The sequence below is a fragment of the Salmo salar genome, chromosome 20 (genome assembly GCF_965601325.2).
Source record: "Salmo salar chromosome 20, fSalSal1, whole genome shotgun sequence".
In the NCBI taxonomy this organism is placed as follows: Eukaryota; Metazoa; Chordata; class Actinopteri; order Salmoniformes; family Salmonidae; genus Salmo; species Salmo salar.
Genome location: NC_138310.1, coordinates 76,004,748 through 76,014,983, shown reverse-complemented (window position 1 = coordinate 76,014,983; position 10,236 = coordinate 76,004,748). Strand labels below are relative to the sequence as shown.

The 10,236-nt window shown below is 42.9% G+C and overlaps 1 protein-coding gene across 5 annotated transcripts in view; it reads right to left on the bottom strand.

The window, feature by feature from the left end:
* The window catches only part of LOC106581345 (protocadherin Fat 3), a 409,058-nt gene that overhangs the window by 294,545 nt on the left and 104,277 nt on the right, over positions 1-10,236 (bottom strand). The window lies entirely within an intron of this gene.

Genomic DNA, 10,236 nt, shown 5'->3' with positions numbered 1-10,236 from the left:
GAAAAATGGGTGTCTGATTATTTCTGGCTGGGTACTCTCCTGACATAATCTAATGTTTTGCTTTCGTTGTAAAGCCTTTTTGAAATCGGACAGTGTGGTTAGATAAAGGAGAGTCTTGTCTTTAAAATGCTGTAAAATAGTCATATGTTTGAAAAATTGAAGTTTTCGGATTTTCGAGGAGTTTGTATTTCGCGCCACGCCCAATCATTGGATATTGGAGCGGTGTTCCGCTAGCGGAACGTCTAGATGTAAGAGGTTAAACAAAAATTGCAGTGAGTGCCTGTGTGACTGGTGCAAGATGTCTCGCTCTCCTCCCTACTGCAGCGAAAAGGCACAAAAGCGCAGGAAGTGTTTATTGCGCTGTCCATGCTGAAGCTGCCACATTATTTCAGCCATTTAGTTTCTTACTTGTTTCTGACTCAAAAGTTCTGTTACTGAAATCCCTTATTTGTTTAGGAAAAATATTCCCTATTCCCTCAACCCTTGCTCTCTTTATGTGAAACATGTAAGCATCACATGCATGTGACCAATAGGGCCTGACCAATAGGACCTGACCAATAGGACCTGACCTATAGGACCTGACCAATAGGGCCTGACCAATAGCCTATGATAACCACATCAATAAACTGGTTATAACAAACTCTGAACACAGTAATGTTGACAGCAAGATGGATGCAGAGGATGTGAAAAATAAACTTGAAATGGGCAAATGTTTACTGGTTGCTCAGGAGGGAAAGGAGAAGTCAGATCTGTGGAAGACTTAGTTGACTTAGTTGTGGAAACTACTGGAGATGAAGAAAAAGGACGGTATAGGAGCAAGCATTGGGTAAGTATTATGTGTGGCAAACAGTTGCTGTTAGATAACAATATTAGATTTCTGTCTTACTATTTGTTGCAGTGTAAACAACACCAAATAAAAAAGTGTACCAAAGAGTCTGTTCTCACAACAACAACAAAAAGATATACAAGTCAAAGGTTTGGACACACCTACTCATTCAAGGGTTTTTCTTTATTTTTACTATTTTCTACATTGTAGAATAATAGTGAAGACATCAAAACTATCAAATAACACATATGGAATCATGTAATAACCGAAAAAGTGTTAAACAAATCAAAATATATGTTATATTGTCACGTTCTGACCAGTATGAGGGTTATTTTGGTAGTGTAGGCTGGTCAGGACGTGGCAGAGGGTATTTGGTTTATGTGGTTCGGGGTGTGTGTATTATGTAGAGGGTAGTTGGTTTATGTATTCCGGGGTTTTTTGGTCACTGCTCTGTTAGTCTATGTTCTTTCTAGTTAGTCTGTTTCTATGTTTAGTTAATTGGGGTGTGGACTCTCAATTGAAGGCAGGTGTTGTCTAGTTGCCTTTGATTGAGAGTCCTATATATTAGGGTGTGTTTGTAATTTGTGGGAGGTTGTCACTTGAATTGCTGTCTTGTGCCTTCAAGTCTGTCTTTGTCGTCCATCGTTTTGTTTTGTTTATGTAAGTGTTTATATTAAAGTTAATTATGAGCACTCAACCCGCTGCGCCTTGGTCCATTCCTGACGACGGTCGTTACATATATTTGAGATTCCTCAAAGCAGCCACTCTTTGACTTGATGACAGCTTTGCACACTCTTGGCATTCTCTCAACCAGCGGTATTCAGGAGGTATTCACCTGGAATGCATTTCAATTAACAGTTGTGCCTTGTTAAACGTTTTTGTGGAATTTCTTTCCTTCTTAATATGTTTCAGTTGTGTTGTGACAAGGTAGAGTTGGTACACAGAATATAGCCCTATTTGTTAAAATACCAAGTCCATATTATGGCAAGAACAGCTCAAATAAGCAAAGGAAACGACAGTCCATCATTACTTTAAGACATGAAGGTCAATCAATTTTCAAGAACTTTGAAAGTTTCTTCGCAAAAAACATCAAGCACTATGATGAAACTGCCTTTCGTGAGAACCGCCACAGGAAAGGTAGACTCAGAGTTACCTCTGCTGCAGAGGACAAGTTCATTAAAGTTACCAGCCTCAGAAATTTCAGCCCAAATAAATGCTTCACAGAGTTCAAGTAACAGACACATCTCAACATCAACTGTTCAGAGGAGACTGTGTGAATCAGGCCTTCATGGTCAAATTGCTGCAAAGAAACCACTACTAAGGGGCACCAATAAGAAGAAGAGACTTGCTTGGACCAAGAAATACAAGCAATGGACATTAGACCGGTGGAAATATGTCCTTGGGTCCAAAAGAGTACAAATGTGAGATTTTTGGTTCCAACAGCCGTGACTTTGTGAGACGCGGAGTAGGTGAACGGATGATCTCTGCATGTGTGGTTCCCATAGTGAAGCATGGAGGAGGAGGTGTGATGGGGGGGGGGGGAGGGGGGGCTGGTGCTTTGCTGGTAACATTGTCTGCGATTTACTTAGAATTCAAGGCACACTTAACCAGCATGGCTACCACAGCATTCTGCAGAGATAAGCCGTCCCATCTGGTTTACGCTTAGTGGGACTATCATTTGTTTTTCAAACGGACAATGATCCAATACACCTCCAGGCTGTGTAATGGCTATTTTACCAAGAAGGAGAGTGATGGAGTGCTGCATCAGATGATCTGGCCTCCACAATCAACCAACCTCAACCCAATTGAGATGGTTTGGGATGAGATGGACCGCAGAGTGAACGAAAAGCAGCCAACAAGTGCTCAGCATATGTAGGAACTCCTATAAGACTGTTGGAAAAGCATTCCAGGTAAATCTGGTTGAGAGAATGCCAAGCGTGTGAAAAGATGTCATCAAGGCAAATGGTGGCTACTTGTTGAAATAACTTCACACATAAATGTCAATTTATTGAAAAAAAATATATATTATGGAATGAAATTTAGAAATAAAAAAACAATCCTGTCTGAATCGTCCTCTGGAATAACGAACATTCTGGGTTAATAATTACATAACCAACGTTCTCTAGTAATACTAGTCCTGTGCGAAAAGGGCTCAGCATAATTGTTATATGTGCCTGGCTTTACAAATCATTCCATATAAACTCAGCAAAAAAAGAAACGTCCTCTCACTGTCAACTGCATTTATTTTCAGCAAACTTAACATGTATAAATATTTGTATGAACATAACAAGATTCAACAACTAAGACATAAACTGAACAAGTTCCACAGACATGTGACTAACAGAAATGGAATAATGTGTCCCTGAACAACAGGGGGGTCAAAATCAAAAGTAACAGTCAGTAATTGGTGTGGCCACCAGCTGCATTAAGTACTGCAGTGCATCTCCTCCTCATGGACTGCACCAGATTTGCCAGTTCTTGCTGTGAGATGTTACCCCACTCTTCCACCAAGGCACCTGCAAGTTCCCGGATATTTCTGGGGGGAATGGCCCTAGTCCTCACCCTCCTATCCAACAGGTCCCAGACGTGCTCAATGGGATTGAGATCCTAGGTCTTGCCTGGCCATGGCAGAACACTGACATTCATGTCTTGCAGGAAATCACGCATAGAACGAGTAGTACGGCTGGTGGCATTGTCATGCTGGAGGGTCATGTCAGGGTGAGCCTGCAGGAAGGGTACCACATGAGGGAGGAGGATGTCTTCCCTGTAAAGCACAGAGTTGAGATTTCCTGCAATGACAAGCTCAGTCCGATGATGCTGTGAAACACCGCCCCAGACCATGACGGACCCTCCACCTCCAAATCGATCCCGCTCCAGAGTACAGGCCTCGGTGTAACACTCAATCCTTCGGTGATAAATGCGAATCCGACCATCAAAACCGTGACTCGTCAGTTTTGGCAGTCCTGTCTGGTCCATCGACGGTGGGTTTGTGCCCATAGGCGACGTTGTTGCCGGTGATGTCTGGTGAGGACCTGCCTAACAACAGGCCTACAAGCCCTCAGTCCAGCCTCTCTCAGCAGACAGTCTGAGCACTGATGGAGGGATTGTGCATTCCTGGTGTAACTCGGGTAGTTGTTGTTGCCATCCTGTACCTGTCCCGCAGGTGTGATGTTCGGATGTACCGATGTTGTTACACGTGGTCTGCCATTGCGAGGACGATCAGCTGTCCTTCCTGGCTCCCTGTAGCGCTGTCTTAGGCGTCTCACAGTACGGACATTGCAATTTATTGCCCTGGCCACATCTGCAGTCCTCATGTCTCCTTGCAGCATGCCTAAAGCACGTTCATGCAGATGAGCAGGGACCCTGGGCATCTTTCTTTTGGTGTTTTTCAGAGTAAGTAGAAAGGCCTCTTTAGTGTCCTAAGTTTTCATAACTGGGACCTTAATTGTCTACCGTCTGTAAGCTGTTAGTGTCTTAACGACCGTTCCACAGTTGCATGTTCATTAATTGTTAATGGTTCATTGAACAAGCATGGGAAACAGTGTTTAAACCCTTTACAATGAAGATCTGTGAAGTTATTTGAATTTTTACGAATTATCTTTGAAAGACAGGGTCCTGAAAAAGGGACGTTTCTTTTGTTGTTGGGTTTATATCTACAGAAATAAGACAGATCTGGCTTCCTTTGCCCATTTGAGTGTTTGTTTAATAGCCTACTGATTCCGTGAGAAGCAAGCCTCATGAAAGGCAAAATGGTGGATAAAGCCATTTTTAAGGTTTGCTCTGCTGTAATGAAGGCTATACATTTGTTTTTTCGTTAGAACAGATGGTATTACTTCTAATTTATTTAGTGTTGTTTACACTGTTCCAAAAAGGAGAAAAATAATATTGTAATCTAACAGCACCTGTTTGTCACAGATAATATGCACGCCGCTCTCACTACTATACCCTTATTTTTCTTAATCTCCTTCTTATTGTTATTATTACAATTATTATTGCGATCATCATTATAATAAGGAATGGCGTTTGTCATTAGTAGGCTTAGTATAGCAGCCTTGTATAACCACCATCCAGCTGTAGGTCTCATTTACTTAGTGTTGTTTACACTGTTCAAACAGGCAGAAAATTGTTTCGTTTCGTCTTAATATCGTATTTCAATATATAGGCTACTGTATCAATCAATCATTAATTTGTTCATGCCATCACACAGCGTATGAAACATTCATCCTTTGAAATGCAATCAAGAAATTTTTGTTTTAAAATTAAATAACAAAGGGAACTTTGAATAATTAGCCTAAATAATAAATAAACCGCAATTCATAAAAGCATGCAACTGTTTTTAAAAACCTGTTGGGGCAAGGGGGCAGTATTGAGAATTTTGAAAAAAATATGTGCCCATTTTTAACTGCCTTCTACACCAACTCAGAAGCTAGAATATGCACATTATTGTTCAGGTTTGGATAGAAAACACTCGGAATTTTCTAAAACTGTTTGAATGGTGTCTGTAAGTATAACAGAACTCATATGGCAGTCAAAACCCTGAGACAAATTCTGACAGGAAGTGGAAACCTGATGTGTTGAATTACCTTTAAGCCTATGCCATTGAAACACACAGGGGCTTATTAATCGTTGAGCACTTCCTATGGCTTCCACTAGATGTCACCAGTCTTTACAAAGTGTTTTGAGTCTTATACTGTGAGATCTGACCGAACAAGAGCCTTGGAACGGTGGTGGCCGATTGGACTCTGGCGCGCGAGTTCATGTTGGGTACTCTCGTTCCAATACCTTTTAAAAGAGAATGCAATCGTCCGCCTTGAATATTATTCATGTTCTGGTTAAAAAAGGCACTAATGATTTATGCTATACAACGTTTGACATGTTTGAACGAACGTAAATATTTTTTTCCCCCTCGTTCATGAAGAGAAGTCCGGCGGGCATAGATCATGTGCCAACAACATGGAGTTTTTTGGACATAAATTATGAGCTTTTTCGAACAAAACTACATTTGTTATGGACCTGGGATTCCTGGAAGTGACATCTGATGAAGAGAATCAAAGGTAATGTATATTTTACATAGTATTTTCGATTTTAGATCTCTCCAACATGGCGGTTAGTCTGTATCGCAAAGCGTATTTTTCTGGGCGCAGTGCTCAGATTATTGCAAAGTGTGATTTCCCAGTAAGGTTATTTTTAAATCTGGCAATCCGGTTGCGTTCAAGAGATGTAAATCTAGAATTCTTTGAATGACAATATAATATTTTACCAATGTTTTCGAATAGTAATTATTTAATTTGTTGTGCTGATTGACTGGCGGTTATTGGAGGGAAACAATTTCCTCAACATCAACGCCATAGTAAAACGCTGTTTTTGGATATAAATATGAACTTGATAGAACAAAAAATGCATGTATTGTCTAACATAATGTCCTAGGAGTGCCATCTGATGGAGATTGTCAAAGGTTAGTGCATAATTTTAGCAGGTTTTCTGCTTTTGGTGACGCCTGTCTTTGAATTGACAAAACATTACACACAGCTATTGTCAAAGTACTCTCCTAACATAATCTAACTTTATGCTTTCGCCGTAAAGCCTTTTTGAAATCGGACAACGTGGTTAGATTAAGGAGATGTTTATCTTTCAAAGGGTGTAAGATAGTTGTATGTTTGAGAAATTTGAATTATGACATTTAATTGTTTTCAAATTTGGCGCTCTTGATATTTCACCTGTTGTTGATAGGGTGTACCAGGGGTGGGACGCTTGCGTCCCACATAGCCCATAGAGGTTAATCTGCTGTAATAAAGGCTTTATATACAGTACCAGTCAAAAGTTTAGTCACACTTACTCATTCAAGGGTTTTTCTTTATTTTTACTATTTTCTACATTGTATAATAATTGTGAAGACATCAAAACTATATAAATAACACATACAGTGAGGGAAAAAAGTACTTGATCCCCTGCTGATTTTGTACGTTTGCCCACTGACAAAGAAATGATCAGTCTATAATTTTAATGGTAGGTTTATTTCAACAGTGAGGGACAGAATAACAACAAAATAATCCAGACAAACGCATGTCAAAAATGTTATAAATTGATTTGCATTTTAATGAGGGAAATAAGTATTTGACCCCCCTCTCAATCAGAAAGAGTTCTGGCTCCCAGGTGTCTTTTATACAGGTAACGAGCTGAGATTAGGAACACACTCTTAAAGGGAGTGCTCCTAATCTCAGTTTGTTACCTGTATAAAAGACACCTGTCCACAGAAGCAATCAATCAATCAGATTCCAAACTCTCCACCATGGCCAAGACCAAAGAGCTCTCCAAGGATGTCAGGGACAAGATTGTAGACCTTCCGTCTTCAAGAAAGCGAGAGTTGCACCCCTTCTCAAAAAACCTACACTTGATCCCTCCGATGTCAACAACTACAGACCAGTATCCCTTCTTTCTTTTCTCTCCAAAACTCTTGAACGTGTCGTCCTTGGCCAGCTCTCCTGCTATCTCTCTCAGAATGACCTTCTCGATTCAAATCAGTCAGGTTTCAAGGCTGGTCATTCAACTGAGACTGCTCTTCTCTGTGTCACGGAGGCTCTCCGCACTGCTAAAGCTAATTGTCTCTCCTCTGCTCTCATCCTTCTAGACATATCTGCTGCTATTGATACTGTGAACCATCAGATCCTCCTCTCCACCCTCTCTGAGTTGGGTATCTCTGGCGCGGCTCACTCTTGCATTGCGTCCTACCTGACAGGTCGCTCCTACCAGGTGGCATGGCGAGAATCTGTCTCCGCACCACGTGCTCTCACCACTGGTGTCCCCCAGGGCTCAGTTCTAGGCCCTCTCCTAATCTCGCTATACACCAAGTCACTTGGCTCTGTCATATCCTCACATGGTCTCTCCTATCATTGCTACGCAGACGACACAGAATTAATCTTCTCCTTTCCCCCTTCTGATAACCAGGTGGCGAATCGCATCTCTGAATGTCTGGCAGACATATCAGTGTGGATGACGGATCACCACCTCAAGCTGAACCTCGGCAAGACGGAGCTGCTCTTCCTCCCGGGGAAGGACTGCCCTTTCCATGATCTCGCCATCACGGTGGACAACTCCATTGTGTCCTCCTCCCAGAGAGCTAAGAGCCTCGGCGTGACCCTGGACAACACCCTGTCGTTCTCCGCTAACATCAAGGCGGTGACCTGATCCTGTAGGTTCATGCTCTACAACATTCGCAGAGTATGACCCTGCCTTACACAGGAAGCGGCGCAAGTCCTAATCCAGGCACTTGTCATCTCCCGTCTGGATTACTGCAACTCCCTGTTGGCGGGGCTCCCTGCCTGTGCCATTAAACCCCTACAACTCATCCAGAACGCCGCAGCCCGTCTGGTGTTCAACCTTCCCAAGTTCTCTCACGTCACCCCGCTCCTCCGCACACTCCACTGGCTTCCAGTTGAAGCTCGCATCTGCTACAAGACCATGGTGCTTGCCTACGGAGCTGTGAGGGGAACGGCACCTCCGTACCTTCAGGCTCTGATCAGGCCCTACACCCAAACAAGGGCACTGCGTTCATCCACCTCTGGCCTGCTGGCCCCCTTACCTCTGCGGAAGCACAGTTCCCGCTCAGCCCAGTCAAAACTGTTCGCAGCTCTGGCACCCCAATGGTGGAACAAGCTCCCTCACGACGCCAGGACAGCGGAGTCAATCACCACCTTCCGTAGACACCTGAAACCCCACCTCTTTAAGGAATACCTGGGATAGGATATAGTAATCCTTCAACCCCCCCCCCCCCCCCCCCCCAAAAAAAAAAGATATAGATGTACTATTGTCAAGTGGTTGTTCCACTGGATATCACAAGGTGAATGCACCAATTTGTAAGTCGCTCCGCCAATTTGTAAGACCACCGCCAAGCAGCTTGGTGAGAAGGTGACAACAGTTGGTGCGATTATTCACAAATGGAAGAAACACAAAAGAACTGTCAATCTCCCTCGGCCTGGGGCTCCATGCAAGATCTCACCTCGTGGAGTTGCAATGATCATGAGAACGGTGAGGAATCAGCCCAGAACTACACGGGAGGATCTTGTCAATGATCTCAAGGCAGCTGGGACCATAGTCACCAAGAAAACAATTGGTAACACACTACGCCATGAAGGACTGAAATCCTGCAGGGCCCGCAAGGTCCCCCTGCTCAAGAAAGCACATATACATGCCCGTCTGAAGTTTGCCAATGAACATGATTCAGAGGACAACTGGGTGAAAGTGTTGTGGTCAGATGAGACCAAAATGGAGCTCTTTGGCATCAACTCAACTCGCTGTGTTTGGAGGAGGAGGAATGCTGCCTATGACCCCAAGAACACCATCCCCACCGTCAAACATGGAGGTGGAAACATTTTGCTTTGGGGGTGTTTTTCTGCTAAGGGGACAGGATAACATCACCGCATCAAAGGGACGATGGACGGGGCCATGTACCGTCAAATCTTGGGTGAGAACCTCCTTCCATCAGCCAGGGCATTGAAAATGGGTCGTGGATGGGTATTCCAGCATGACAATGACCCAAAACTCACGGCCAAGGCAACAAAGGAGTGGCTCAAGAAGAAGCACATTAAGGTCCTGGAGTGGCCTAGCCAGTCTCCAGACCTTAATCCCATAGAAAATCTGTGGAGGGAGCTGAAGGTTCGAGTTGCCAAACGTCAGCCTCGAAACCTTAATGACTTGGAGAAGATCTGCAAAGAGGAGTGGGATAAAATCCCTCCTGAGATGTGTGCAAACCTGGTTGCCAACTACAAGAAATGTCTGACCTCTGTGATTGCCAACAAGGGTTATGCCACCAAGTACTAAGTCATGTTTTGCAGAGGGGTCAAATACTTATTTCCCTCATTAAAATGCAAATCAATTTATAACATTTTTGACATGCATTTTCCTGGATTTTTTGGGTGTTATTCTGTCTCTCACTGTTCAAATAAACCTACCATTAAAATTATAGACTGATCATTTCTTTGTCGGCGGGCAAACGTACAAAATCAGCAGGGGATCAAATACTTTTTTCCCTCACTGTATGGAATCATGTAGTAACCAAAAAAGTGTTATATATTTTATAACATGCTACACTGATAACTCCAGCTTGGTTCGCAAGTGTCTAAACCATACCAAACCATCTTCGGTATAGTGTCCCCAAAATACTTGAATTGAGGAAGTGTGATCATAATCATTAGGATATTTTAGGGATCCGCAGTAGACGTCCTAAATGCCCCCCAGTCCTCAGATGTGAGCTAAACAGTGCACTTAATCTTGAGATGCGTTTTAAGGTTATGGATGCGAAAGTGAACTCATCATTTCCAAACCTTTAGGTCAGTTGTATGCTGCTTGTGATCTATTGACAGCAAGGATTACATTAAATAGGCACTCTATTTTTGACTGATGCATTTGGCAAT